Source organism: Macaca thibetana, chromosome 11 (genome assembly GCF_024542745.1).
Source record: "Macaca thibetana thibetana isolate TM-01 chromosome 11, ASM2454274v1, whole genome shotgun sequence".
Classification (NCBI taxonomy): Eukaryota; Metazoa; Chordata; class Mammalia; order Primates; family Cercopithecidae; genus Macaca; species Macaca thibetana.
The window spans coordinates 24,634,060-24,648,787 of NC_065588.1; the positions used below are offsets into that span (position 1 = coordinate 24,634,060).

Consider the following 14,728-nt stretch of genomic DNA (forward strand, 5'->3'; position numbering starts at 1 on the left):
ATCAAGTCTCTTAAATATTATGTTTTTAAATATGCATTTAGGGAAACTAATGAGATAAGATATGAAAGGGATAAACAAGGTATGTTATTTTCAAAATTAAAATTTTCAGGACATCAGTCCAGCAGGCATAAAACAACATAAAACAAATAACTAGATAATCAAACAATAAAAACAAACTAGAAATAATATGAAAGCTTTTTTAAAAACTGTTATTGCACATATGCAATAATTACTTCCATCAAGACTTTTATTATACATTTGTTTTTATGGAATCATAATGTACAAGTGCATGCTATTGTTTAAACACATTCACCACATACCCCATAACAGAAAATGATGACAATATGTATTAAGGATAATACAGAAAATGTAGCTAAATGCATTCTGTATTATGGTTCCATATTACAGCATGCAAATGGTTCTGACTAAGCAGACACAGGAGACAGTCGTTAGTGTGCACGCTGTGAATGTATATTATGAATAATGCATAAAACTTGGCTAAACCCTAATGAGTCCATTGACATCCTATGGGGTCCAAAGGAGGCTCAGATCCCAAAGCATGGCCCTGCCCATTTCTACCCACCAATCATTATGAAAAAAAAAATGATACTATGAAAACAAAGGATACTAAACAACATGAATATACTCTCATTCTAGGTAAAGGTTGTGAAATAAGCAGAAAAATTAGAAGAAACTTTGAAAAGAGAGCTAAAAGTCCATCTTACATCATCACCCCACTTGCAGTTTTTGAAAACTATCCACTGCAGTTCAAATGGGACAAAAGCTGCAGTTGAGGGTTTCATGTTATTTCTTTTCTCTGGTTTTTTTTCGGGGAGCTACTATTACAAGGAAGATCTCAGCAATCCCTCAGAAAAGTGACCAAACTCTTAGACCATGGTGGTAGAAAGTCTTCCTGCTTAGAAAGACTAACACAAAATAAATTATAGTCAATTAAATAGGGAAGTAGATATAATATGTCTAAACTCATTCTTTAAGAAACTCCTTAAAATTCTGGTTTTTACATAGCTGTTTAAGGAATCAAAAAAGAAGATCATGAGCACGTTACTTACAGCACATTTTTTAAAAATCAATGTTTTTTCCAATAGCCATTAACTAGAGACTCTTAAAACCTGAGTCCTTGAAAAGAGACAGCATAATGTCTATTATCCCTACATGAGTATACCCCAAGATGAACACCTATATGGGCATGTTCAACGTGTTCACTGAGCCAAAAATGCAGAGCTGAGCAAGCTGTGCTTGAGATGCACAAATTAAGTATGTGACAGAAGCCTGTGCACCCAAAGCCTCTCCTAGGAGTGGGGCTGGGAAAGCAAGGACAGCTGCTTCTTCATGGTGCTCCCAGGAGCGAGTGGGAAACGGGCATTCTGAGAACACATCCCCAGAGTCCAGAGGGGAGGCCAGGGCTGGCCACTTGGGGAAGCAGCAAGCCAAGAAAAACGCTGCACTCTCAGAAAACATGCAAGAGCAAAATGTCGAAGTGAGAACTGGAGTTAAAATTCTGGGATGGAGTTCTTGTCAGTTTGCCCAGCTCCATGAGGTTTTCCCATCCCTTTACCAGGTACAGCAACCAGATCCAGCCAAGGCAAAGGCCCAGACTGGAAGCCGCCATGGAGCCCAAGGCATGAAATGCATAACCACCTCCATCACTGAATTCTAAAATGCAGGTCATTTACCATCCCATATTTGGGCTCAAATCGGCTCTCGGCTTAGCTTTACTGGGAATTTAGCCTATGTGCCATGAATACAGGGCTCACTGGAAGACCCCTGCTGCAAAATAATACTGTCATAGTTTTGTCGTCTCTCCTCACCCACATAGGCAGAAATACTCACTGTAAACACTGATGAAAAACAACCCTTCATAAGTTTCTATTTAAAGTACAAATACTCCTGGGTATAGCTTAGAAAAATCATGATAAATTTGTTTGTTTTTAATTTGCTTTCTTTTGTGAGAAGAACTAGGACAATAGAGGATGTCTTAGTATGTTTGGGGTAGTTACCAAGCGATCTGAAAAGAGGGTAAAAGGTTAGAGAAGACAGGACACACTGACAGATTAACTTTGCTTGCTTTTCCAATTGCACTAGCACAGCCAAGGATTTTGTGATGAGGAATTAAGAGTTTTAACAGACTCTTAAGGTTGAAAACTTTCTGGACACTATATCATTATTTTTGTATTTACAGCTGGGTAAGCGCAGTCACTGTTGCTAGAGCATGAAGTATGAAAATCATACAGAAAAATAAGATATCTGTTGTAACTGCTTCTGCTGTTTTCCTGGTTCTAAAATTTGCCTCATATCAAGTGCAATAGAACAAAGTTCAGTTCCTGATAGAACCATTCCATAAAGCTATTCTGCCCCTGAAAACCATTCTCTACCACGGCTGGTCCCAGCTCCACTATAAGCGACTGACAATTGCTTCCCCCGCCCCACCACCCTGTGTTCCTTCACCCCTCCCAGATGCCACCAAAAGAATCACAGAAAGTCTCTCAGTAGCACTTTGCTTCTCAGCAGGAAGCTGTACTGTTTGTGATATCCATTTTGATTCAAACCTAAATTAGGCCTCTGGAAATAGGTAATGCACAAAAAGAAGCATTTTGTGTCACCAAATTATTATTATAGGTTACTGTTAACCCTTGGAAGATAGAGGTGAGCTCCGTAGCTCCCCACTGAGGTGACTATTTGTCATGAAATCATAGGCCCTACCTCAAAAGATGTTTCAGGTGAGCTTGCGATAAGGCAAACTGTCTAGTTGACCTATAGGATTCTGATAGCTAGTTTAAGTGGGAAAGCTAAGAGAAATGCCGGTTAAACAAAAGGATCAGCACAGCATGGGGAACCAGCAGTGTGCTAGCACAAGTTTAACAGCTGACAGCACCTAGAGAGAGATGTCGGGATCAAGGCATTTTACTATCAGACCGATTTAAGACCCTTCCCTTCAAAAGCGCTCCTTGCAAAGACTTGTAGGGTTTTGAGGGGCAAAAGTTCAGAGCAACACACATTTTTTTTTAAAAGAGGTCATTTGTGATCAAACTGTCAACGAGTCCTGTTAAAATAATGAATTCGAGTATGGAATATGCTGATGCTTCTATTTTTTTCATACAGTGTAGATAGTAAATAAATTTTACTTCTGAAAAATCCCTGCTCAAAAAGCTAAACTTCTGGCCCTAATTAAGAGTCAGAGAAGTCTCAGAGCTCACCCTAAAAGTACCCCTGCATTACAATCCTAGCACCAGTTCTTGAAAACCTTTGTCATTTTTAATTTTTCTAATTTAAGCTTTGTAATATGTGATTCTCCCGTATTCTTCATCACTACATTAAAATAAGCAGCATTCATAATGTTATTTGTAAACACAGTTGAATTCAAGGATTCAAATCAAAGGCCACTTTCTATCTACCTATATTTGGGGAAAAAAACATGCAGAATATGCATGTCGTCTTCTCCTTGTTCAGCACAACTCGGGTCCCTTTCTGATTCAAAACTGTACAAGAGACAGTCATCATGCCATACAATAATAACTTCGTTTTTCATTCTTCCGTGTGCATTTTTCCTCTGTTTTCGTAAAAATATTATCACATGTTCCTGGCTTATCTCCTTAAAATAAATAGACATGACTGAATTCATATCTCTGGAGACACAGTAAACACAATGCAAAATGTAATTCCTCAAATTGGAATAACTGATCTTTGCTGAATAAATAACTAAATAATTAAAGCTTCTTCCAAGTGAGTATCATAGGTTGATGATGAAAAGCAACAGAATTATTCTGCAACTGGTAACGTGGAAAAATAAAACGGCTAATAAGAACAACCAAAGTTTCACAGGGAGTTTAGCAGACTCTGGATCCTAGCCAAATTTCGTAGCTGCCCAGAGTTTTTAGCTGAGTCCCTAAAATTTGAAGGCAGAGTCAGTGTTCCTCTTGCATTTCCTAGACAAAACTCATCAAATGATAGGTTCTTTTTAATGTCTGAGAATCTTGTTTAGTTTTCATTCTGCTCAGCAACATAATCTTCAGACTGAGGAAATGCCTGTTCAATCCCATCAACGGCAGTATATAACATTTTAACATCAGAAGTCCTGGAACCACACACCTCAGGGTCAGGCCAGCAGACTTTCCCAGTGCACTCTCATTCAAGGAATTGTGATTAGCTAATGACTTGGTTTGCTTAGGTTATCTAGCTACCATCTGAATGCCAGCTACTGAGAAAAAAATCTCCTATGTTTCCATGTTCTAAAATAATTCCTCCATTCAAATACTCAACGCCATTTCATCTAGTCACAGCTAAAGCACGTCCCTGTTGACCAGGCATTTTCTCGAAAGTTTCTGCAGACTATTTGTCCACACTGTACATACCTGCTCAGTCCATTCCCTGGGAAGTTGCTTTTGCCATAGCTTCCTCTTTAAAAATATTCCTACACCCATGCTGGTTTTGTATCTGTTCAGTTCAAATTTAGATTCATTGGTACTTTTCCACAGTTACATTTCTGGTTCGATTGATGTTTCCTTTTATTTATTCTGAAGTTTTCGATGTAAGACAAACAGGAATACCACCTTCTAAAATTACTACTATCCTACCATCCTCCGATGGAACATTAACAGGAAGCAATATTCTCCAAAGCTATGAAGCATACACTGCCCTAAATTACATTGCAGTCGCTGCCCTGAGCTCACACATTTTTGAATAGAAAGGCTCCCAGGGATCTCTCTGTACTGACTGCATTTACTGCTTTAAAATATTTTTAACCCAGACGCTGAAGTGCCAGCCTTGCAGTTCCTCATGCTAATCCCAGCTTGGGTGGCTGTTCTTAAGGGAAAGCATTCAAAACATTGTAACAGTGCATCAACTTTGACCCTTTTCACTTAAACATGAGACTCTTAAAAAAAGTTTGAATTCCAGAGGGAATCACTGAACTTTGACCTGCTTAAAATTAGTTTTGTTTTAGTGCCTTCACGGTGACTCAACAGGCCAATTTTCCAGACACTTAAGACGTTTCTGCCCCTGAAGGTTTCAGTTCAAGTCCACAGCTATGTTTGCCGGTCAGATCAGAACACTTTGTCCCAGGGTTTCAAGCAACAAATTCCCAGATCTCCATCTCTCTGCCAGATGTTGGCATTACTTGGTATTAAACTGGATCTAAATACAAACACACACACACACACACACACACACACACACTACACAATAAGAAGACAGACTCCAATATTTTTTCTTCCACTTAGAGCCTTTTAAGAAACAAAGTTTTCCACTCAAAATTCAGTTATGGGGAAATGTTTATCAGGATTACATAAACATTACTTACTAGCCTAACTCCTACAACACTAAAACTCTTAACTTTTTGTTAGCAGTACTGTGACATATTTAAAATATGGTCTTTCTATATTTATCTTTATCAATGGGGAAAAAAAACGCTGGAATTTCATTTTCTAATCTATTACAGATTTTAGATATTGTTCATGAACAATTATCATATCACAAATGAACAATATCACACTGTTATACTTCCAGTAGAATTTCAAATATGACATTTGTTGTCAAAAATTCGTGGCAATTAATAAGTGACATAAATTTACCAAAAAGCTAACGGTGTAGTTCAGCTTGATTTAGTGCCTCAAAACTCATCCCCCCTTTAAGAAAACAAAACTTTACAAAAACAAATTAGCCAATTCCATTAATATAAATCAACGTGCTTAAAAAGAACAAAGTACCTATTAGTTTGGAACAAGTCCTGCATAAACCCTGTTTTAAAATGTTTAGAAAAGTCAAGGATACATGCATTCAGGTAAGAAAAAAAACAATTGGGTAGTAAGAAGCCAGAAAGCAAAGAAATTTTAGCACAGGTAGTTAACCAGGGTAAAATAATTACTATAAACACAAATTAGTCTGTGTAAATCACATACCATGTTAAACAAGAAGTCATTATGGTCTCCAACTGTTGAGCTACCTATATTGAAAGGTGATGTTACAAAAGTGTGTTCCAGATCTTCATGTTCAAACACTGGTTTACACTTAAATCTACGAACTTTCAAAAAGCTACCAATGACATTCTTAAAATGTAGACATTTGATCCCTATTGTAATGCACTCAAGCTGGAAGTCAGACATTACAAAGATGGTACAGGGTCACGAAAACTGACCACAGCAAAATTATCTTTAAATTGTTTGCTCTCCTTATACTCAGAAAGGAAAAACTACTCACCTAAGTCTCTCTGGCAAACATTTCTTTCATTTCTTACATATTTAAGAAGGAACACAATAAAGATGTTCAAAGTGGGAGGAAATGGGTGAATTTCTGGATATGTATATTAATTTAGTCCTACTTCATTTTCATTTTACTCATAAGTCATTCAACACATAAACACCGAGTGACCACAGAGTTCTTAAAGTAAGAAAGCATTTGGAATTTATTCCAGTTATTTTACATTTCAAGCACATGTAACCATATGGGTTCCTTACTGATGGCTAAGAAAACAATTACTAATAGTTTCGAAAACTAGGTCAATTATTTACATGAAGAGGTGAACTGAAATGAAAATTCCAAGTGCTACCAACTAGTGCCTTCAAATGACATAAAAATTAATATGAATTTCGTAAGATGCTAATGAATACACATACTTACAGATCAGACAGTCAATGGCAGTATTTAAATAAAATTATACAGATATGTTCCCACGTTAGGACTTTATCTGAACAATCTGCCAACATAGGATTAGCATTGTAGTTGCTTAATCCTTTAATTGTTTTAATAATAAAATATACTGCTAATTATGTAAGGTATTTGGCCTTGCATTCCAAAAGACGTATTCGCATTTTTCTTTGTATACGTTGTAAAAAATAATGTACATTTTAAAAGATAATGTGACTTTTTTAAACAAACATACCTTGTCATCTAAGTTCAAATGTATTTTACCATGTTAATGGTCACCTTAGAACACAACTCACTCAAAGATACTTATTCACAGTATCTTTCTCTCCATCTGAAACTGTTTTCTAAGTCTGTGCACACACATGCAAGCACACATACTTCTAAATATCCTCAATGGTGACAAATTTCATAATTTGAAAGTCAATTTTAGCCATTTTCATCATTTCAGAGAGACATTTATAGCCAATTCTGGTGAATAAAAAAAAGGATGATGAATCTTGGTATAAAATGCGATTAGAAAGTAATGAGATGGATGTTTTAGTCAGGCTTGCAAATGATTCAAAGGACAATTTCGAGAGAGGAAGTTTTTCCAAAATGTTTTGAACAATGGCATCATTGGAAAAGGGGTTTTGCTTCTCTGGGTGACAATTTTGAAAACAACATTAATATGAATGCATAAATTATAGTGCAATCATTGTTTTCAAAAATCAAACTCTGTACTTTTCAATCATACCCTGCAAATATTAAATAGAGCAAATCTACATTTTCCTTTAGATGGTTATGTATGTGTATTCTAAAGATTCCACTGGGTGAAACTAACCATAAGTTGAATTGCAAAATAGTATATATAATATAAACTTAACATAACCTTTTAATCTTTCAAAACATATGGCATGCAATTGTTTTAAAACCTTATTTTCATTGTCAGATACTTACAACAGGCCCCAATCTGTAGGCTTCTATAAACTTTTTTCTCCTATAAACAGTCAAAATCTTGCAAGAGCTCACTGTGGGATTATGCACAAAAACTGCAAATTTAAACAAGGTGCGATCTTATACTTTTTCACACGTTATTGTATCATGCTGCACCAGAACACTAATGTATGCACAGTTCCAAAATAGCTTGGGTTATTACTGCACAGCCTTGAAAACTACTAATATCTTGATGAGAGCACCTTTCAAAAGCTGCTCCTTTATTATTGCACTTTGGTAAAAGGTTGCTTTCGTTATTTGTATTTTACAATAGAAAAAAAAAAACTAAGAAATGTCCATGACGTTGCATCATAATTCTAAGGTTTTATTTCTTATTAGACCTTTTGTAGTTATAAAAGTTGTTTCATCAATATGACTATGACAATGGGACTCAATATTATTTAATCGACTCAATTATGGAACAAGTGTGCTTTTTTCCTTAGCTGCCCTACTTTCCTTTAAGTTGCATTTGAATTATTGATGAAATTGCAATAAAGCATTTCTTTGTTACACATAGTTTAGAAGTAAAGAAGGATGTTTCATGGTTAATTTTTGGACTCACAGGGATAAAATAAACACACATTTGTCCTTTCAGAGAAAGTCAATAGCATGGTACAAGCTTAAAAGAATGACTTTTCCTTTTTTCCCCTATTGTTTTGAGAACATAATGTGCTGAAACAATGAACATAAATACAAATGTAAAAGGAGAAGATGGTAAGTAAGAATATAGTATAGAAAATTCTGTTTCAGGTCTTCCTAGGTGATAAGAAGATTTAAACTACGATAAATTTAGGCTCTGCTTTTCCTCAAGTATTTCAAAGACCCATTTAGTCACGTAGCAGGCCACGAAAAACAGTACAATGAAGAGTTTTCAGAATAAGGACAACATTTCTTGCTTAGGCTACTTGGATCACTACCTGATGTCCCTTCATTCTTTTTTCCAAACAACAGCCAGAACAATCTTTTTAAATCACAATTCTGAATCTTTTAATAACTCTCCAATGCTTTTATGATTAAAAACAAAAAGGCTTAAGAGGACCTACAAGACTCTATGAGATATGACCCCTGCCTCCTACAACCTCATCCTTCACAGCCTTGGCCCTTCTTTTCTGTACCCTGGCCACACTGCTGTCTTGGTCCCTTACAGTCCAAGCTTTAGCCCATTGCAGAGATTTGTACCTGCTGTTCTCTATCCTTACGCACCCACAACTTCTCCACCTGGTTGGCCCTTAGTGCTTTTCATACCGTAGCCCAAATGGCTCTTCCTCATGAAAGCATTCTGGGACTTTTAGAATAAATCCGGCTACTCTATATCTCCTTATAGCTGCCTGTACTTTTCCTTGATAATATACTTGATAGCACTTATCACTGTACATATTTATAGTACAACGTTCTTAGCCAACCTACATTCCCCAAGTCACCCGAGAAACTAATGCGCTCCATTTCTTCTGCAAAACATACGATAGGCCTACGTGGCACCCTAATAGCAAAAAGACTCCTCTAGTAACCCACACAATCCTGCTCTCACCACTTTAATTGTCTGCTACATCCCAAGTCTGTTTATGTCATTTGTGATTGTAATCATGAAAATTAATTAAATGTGACATAATTAGGGCAAAACGAATGTTTTATTGACACCAAATTAGGTGTCAATTAGGACAAAACGAATGTTTTATTGACACCAAATTGAATGCTTTGTAAAGAATAAAGGCAAATTGTTTATAAAAATCACTATATTAGGTGTCAACTTCATAATATTGGGATGAAAAATTTTTTAAACTAGCAAATTCTGCACTTAGATTGCTTGCCAAATGCCATCAAAGTCTTCTGCCATTTTTAATAAATCAAAACGAAGAAGTATTCAATATATATTTTGGGTGTGGCTTATCCAAGAAGATAATGAGTCATCACTCAAGAGATCCACACTTAGGTTCTGAGCTCTATGCCAATTAATTGGGAAATTGATAAACACTGATGAACAATGATACATTGATAAATTAGTAAAGCACACATGTTAAAAATACTAAAATGTTTAATGTAAATAGCATTTCTTTAAGATTCTATGCGTTTGTGATTTTTAAAAGAATGAACAGTTCATCTACCACTCACAACAACATTGGAGGAGAGAGCATCTCTTTAGTCTATTGGTATGGTCAGCTGACTCACCTCTATCTTTCTCATTAGACTGGAAGCTCCATGAGGGCAGGGACCAAATCTCTGCTGCTCACCATTGTAACCCCCTTATCCAATTCGTATGTAACCAAAAATGGACTTTCAATAAAAAATGTTTGAATGAATGAATAAGAAGTTAAGATTAATCAAATACAACGTTGTTTATTTTAAATTACTATGAAGATCACACCTGTAATCCAAGCACTTCGGGAGGCTGAGGCAGGAGGATCACTTGAGATCAGGAGTTCCAGACCAGCCTGGCCAACACGGTGAAACTCCATCTCTACCAAAAAATGCAGAAGTTAGCCAGGCATGGTGGTACACGTGTGTGGTCCCAGCTATTCAGGAGGCTGAGGTTGGAGAATCACTTGAACTCAGGAGGCAGAGTTTGCAGTGAACTGAGATTACACCACTGCACTCTAGCCTGGGTGACAGAGTGAGACCCTGGCTCAAAAAAAGTTTCTAAAAATCAATATGCAAATGCAAATAGTTATAAAGGAATTAACAACAAGTAAGGATGGAGTCACTTGAACATTTCAAGTCATAATATTTTTTTGAGGGACAGTCTACACTCAATAATGGAAAGATCATTTGTACATATATTTTTAAAGAATCTTAATTTTATTATTTTAAAAATAGCACACTAGCATAACAAGGTTCTGCCTTTTAACTTATGAACTATATTTAAGATTATGTGATTAGGTTTCCTTAGGGACTGAACCATGATTACCATATCCTTATTAAGACATCTATATACTGGTTCCAAATCCAGCTACCTTTTAATTTTATCTATAATGAAAACGAATAATAATGCTACCTGAAATGTATTTATCGCCTTTCTTCCAAGAAATTTAAAGCAACCAATATCTTGTGAGCAGGTACTGTTAAATACAAAAAAGAGAACATAATTGAAATGGATTTTTATTAGCAAAATAAAAGATTTTAATAAGGAAGCTATCTTAAGTTCAGGCACAAGATGACTCTAGGATAATTCTTATAAACTAGTCTGAGTTTTACCAGAAAAATGCTTATAAATATTTAAAATTCCAAAAAGATGGGTAAGAACTTGTTATATCTATGGAAGGTATTGTCTTTTCTGTTTTTCTATTGCTGAGATGACACTAATAAAGATATATTTTCATTATTGCATTTAACTGATCTGTACATTGATAAATCTGAAAATAAAACAATGGAAGAACATTCAAAAGCATTCTGGGATATAAGGCAGGATATGGGTCATAAATTAGTGCCAGATATACAGAAGGGTAATGGTGTCAGTGTGGCCCCAACCTTTTAGTTAATTGTGGGGAATGGCTAAACAGGAAGAAATGCTAAGTCATTATGACCCGGGCTAGTGCAAACACACGCACAGATATACACTCACATACATACACACACACATTCCCTCCATGATTTAAAAAAAAAGATTTTAAAGCATCCCAATTCTATTCTAAAACCTAATTTTTCTTCAGTTCACTTTTTAATACTTGGAGCTCACACTACCTCATTTAAATAGCTGCATAGGTCAAACCCATTAAATTGCCAAATTCTGTCTCCAACGCACTTTGTCCCCATTTGGTACATAACTTATACTTTAGAAATCTAGTTCAGTAGTATTTGAAGTGGGGGCAAAAAAGAAGAAAAAGTCCACTGGCATTTTGAAGAAAATATTACAGCTTCTAATTACATTTCTGATTGTATAGATATTCTTTATTTCCTCTTTATCTAATCCCCTTTCTGTGTGTTTACTGTTAATAGAGTAATGTATTTTTTATTGACGGTTTATATACATGATCAGAAAAATCAGGAGAGCCCTGACTTAGATGCCCACCTGGGAACCTGAAAAAAACCTAGGACTACACTTTCTGGCTGATTACCTCTTGTCCACGTACTGAGTAACACTATATTCAGCATACAAAGGGACCCCATCACCACCACCATATGTCTAGGTCCAACAAGCTGTCCTACCTCAGTTAAAATGTTGCCTTGGTTTCATTCCATAAAGAAATTTTCTCCAAAGCCAGAAATTCAAGATGATCTACAAGGTTGCATTTGTTCATCTAATTACTAATAGATTGCCATGGGGGCCCTCATTTTCACAACAGGAAGAAGTTAATGTTAAAGCTCTACTATCTCTTGTTTCACCATTTTGTCACACATAACAGTTTTCATGTGCTTGAGGAAATGGATTGTGGATTGCATTGTCTCATTTTTAGCTAAATTAACCCTCATAAAATGGACAAGGGGTTTACAAAGATTTCCTTCTCAAAAACAAATGACAGATTTTCAAGTAATACTAATAATGCAAACATAAGTGAACCCAGGAAAATGGCAGAACTGCATCTCATGGGCCAATTGCTAGCTCTTTGGCATCCGCATTTTAAGAGAAATCTGAGAATTCTAAAAAATAGAGAAGTTATCAGAAAGGTTGTTTGTAGTGGAGGCTGTGGTGTGCTGCCCAGCGGCATTTGTTCTCCCAGCTGCCAGGAGTATTGGCTGCTGGAAGCTCCCAGCTCAGTCCCTTTCCAAGAATAGCCCTAGCTTAGAGTTGTGGACCCTCCACAGGGATGGCCCACATCCCACCTCGATGTTCAGTTATAAAGGCCTGGCTCCAGGTCTCCGTTCAGAACATCTCTGAACAGGCATCCAGTTCCAGAGCTCCTCATGGGCGAGCTGAAGCCTCAGCTGCATCACAGTCAATGTCTCCTCCTGTCTGTCCTTTTCCCTCACCCTCTCGCAGGTAGTGTCCCTGAGAATCCTCCCAGAAACTCACTGCATGCAAATCTACATGTCAGAGTAGGTCTCCAGGAAACTCTGACGTGACTGTTAGAGGCACCATCATTTAACCTAGACCTTGCTTTCGGTGTTTATTGGGCCCTGAATATTAACTACAGTAGCAACACATGTACATAAACAATGAATGTCTGTGCGTTTCTGTGCATGTGCGTGTATTCTTGGGGATGTGTGCTCTAACAATGTGCCTGATGGAGTACCCCTAAAATATTAATACGTCACTGAATATGCAAAGACAGCATTTTAACTGCTGACTTCAGGAGCTAGTTTTTCACTTTTTGCTTACTCTGTCATTCATTCACAAGCAAAGCAGACCATGTTACTTAACAGTATGAGTTTCCCCATAGCCTACACGACAGAATCTAGTGTGTATGAGTCTGTAATAAAGAGATCGCGTTGATCTGACTCCTGCCCACCATCACAGCCTCATCTCAGCCAGTCCTGCCCTGTACTCTATGCTCTACCTACACCAAACTATCTGTAATTCCATGAACACAACATGCTCTCTCTCACTGCCATGCCTTTCCACTCAGGTTGTCCCATCTTCTTGGAATACCCTACCACTCTCTCAGAGGACCACCCCTTGCCTTGCTTAGCTGAACTCACAGCCTTAGCAAGGACAGGTTGGTGGAAGCAGAATGTCCAAGGGCAGAGAATAAGTGGGTGTTCTGTCTGCAGAAAATCTAAGAAATATAACTGACAAAAAGTTGGTGAGCCTTTTATCACCTGGATCCAACAACTGCAATTTTTTTTTTTTTTTTTTGAGACAGAGTCTCGCTCTGTCACCCAGGCTGGAGTGCGGTGGCATGATCTCCACTGACTGCAAGCTCCGCCTCCCAGCTTCACGCCATTCTCCTGCCTCAGCCTCCCGAGTAGCTGGGACTACAGGCGCCCGCCACCTCGCCTGGCTAATATTTTGTATTTTGAGTAGAGACAGGGTTTCACCGAGTTAGCCAGGATGGTCTTGATCTCCTGACCTCGTGATCCGCCCACCTCGGCCTCCCAAAGTGCTGGGATTACAGGCGTGAGCCATCGCACCCGGCCAAACAATTGTAAATTCTCCCAGTAATAAAATGGTCCTTGCACTAGGGCTGACTTCCCCCAGGGCCCCCCCTGGATATGCCACATACCGGGTAAACCATGGCTCACGAATTCCAGTAAACATTGAGTACTTCCAGTAAAACTTTGGAAGGTTTGGACATAGGCCATTATTAACTTCAGGAAACAAAATAAGTTGGATTAAAATAGTCAAAGTAATCAGTATATAATATGCACAGGAAGGCACACACATTTACATAGTCAAAGTAACTATTACTAAACTGATTTAACAACAAAAAAAAGAAATTATATTGGAATAATAGGAGAAAAAAAATGTGTGGTTTTAAAAAGTAGGGGTAAGAGGAGTATAGTATAAGAGAGCCAAATAGTGAGAAGTCAACTGATATCTAACATTTTTTCAATAAAGGAAAACAAGGAGTAAACATTTTATTTAGAAACACAGAACTGAAAGCAGTAGAAATGGAGTGGGTATACTTGTCAATAGGACAAAAATGCTATTTTATTACATAGCCTTGGGTTTTATATTATGTGCACACATTATTTTAACAGGTACCTAACTGATTAATAAAATACTCAGCTCAGGCATAAGTTATCTTAGAAAACCTTCTCCAACCTCTCTTCTGTGCTCTCAAAATAGTCTATCTGGGGTTATTGTTCTATCACTATACTTATCACAATAACAAATAACCAGTTTCTGTTACGAGCTCCCCTATCAACTTGAAGTTCTCACAGACAAGTATCAAAATCTATTTATACAGTGTTCATATTCCCTGGCAGAAATGAGACTTAAATTCAAATCTGAATTCAATGAATATTCACTGAGCTACAAGAAGAGAAAAGTAGTAATAAGACACAGGGTTCTGACTTCAAAGAACAAAGTTTATAACTATAAACTGTTATTATATGCTGGGATTCATTATGTGCCAGAGATTATTTTAAGTATCATTCTTAATACTTAAGATTATTTTAAGTATTATTAATACTTAAGATTATTTAAGTATTATTAATACTTAAGATTATTTTAAGTATTATTAATACTTAAGATTATTTTAAGCATTATTAATTCTATCAT

General features: G+C 36.8%; 1 protein-coding gene across 15 annotated transcripts in view; it reads right to left on the reverse strand.

Moving 5' to 3' along the window:
* Nucleotides 1-14,728, reverse strand: part of SOX5 (SRY-box transcription factor 5) — a 1,034,891-nt gene that overhangs the window by 1,005,308 nt on the left and 14,855 nt on the right. The window contains exon 1 of one of the 15 annotated variants that reach the window (XM_050746697.1): nt 4,371-14,631. The exons of the other annotated variants lie outside the window; for them this stretch is intronic. The gene's annotated coding sequence lies outside the window, so the exon portion shown is untranslated. Of the gene's footprint in view, nt 1-4,370; nt 14,632-14,728 lie in introns of those variants that run through there. 15 annotated transcript variants of the gene reach the window in all.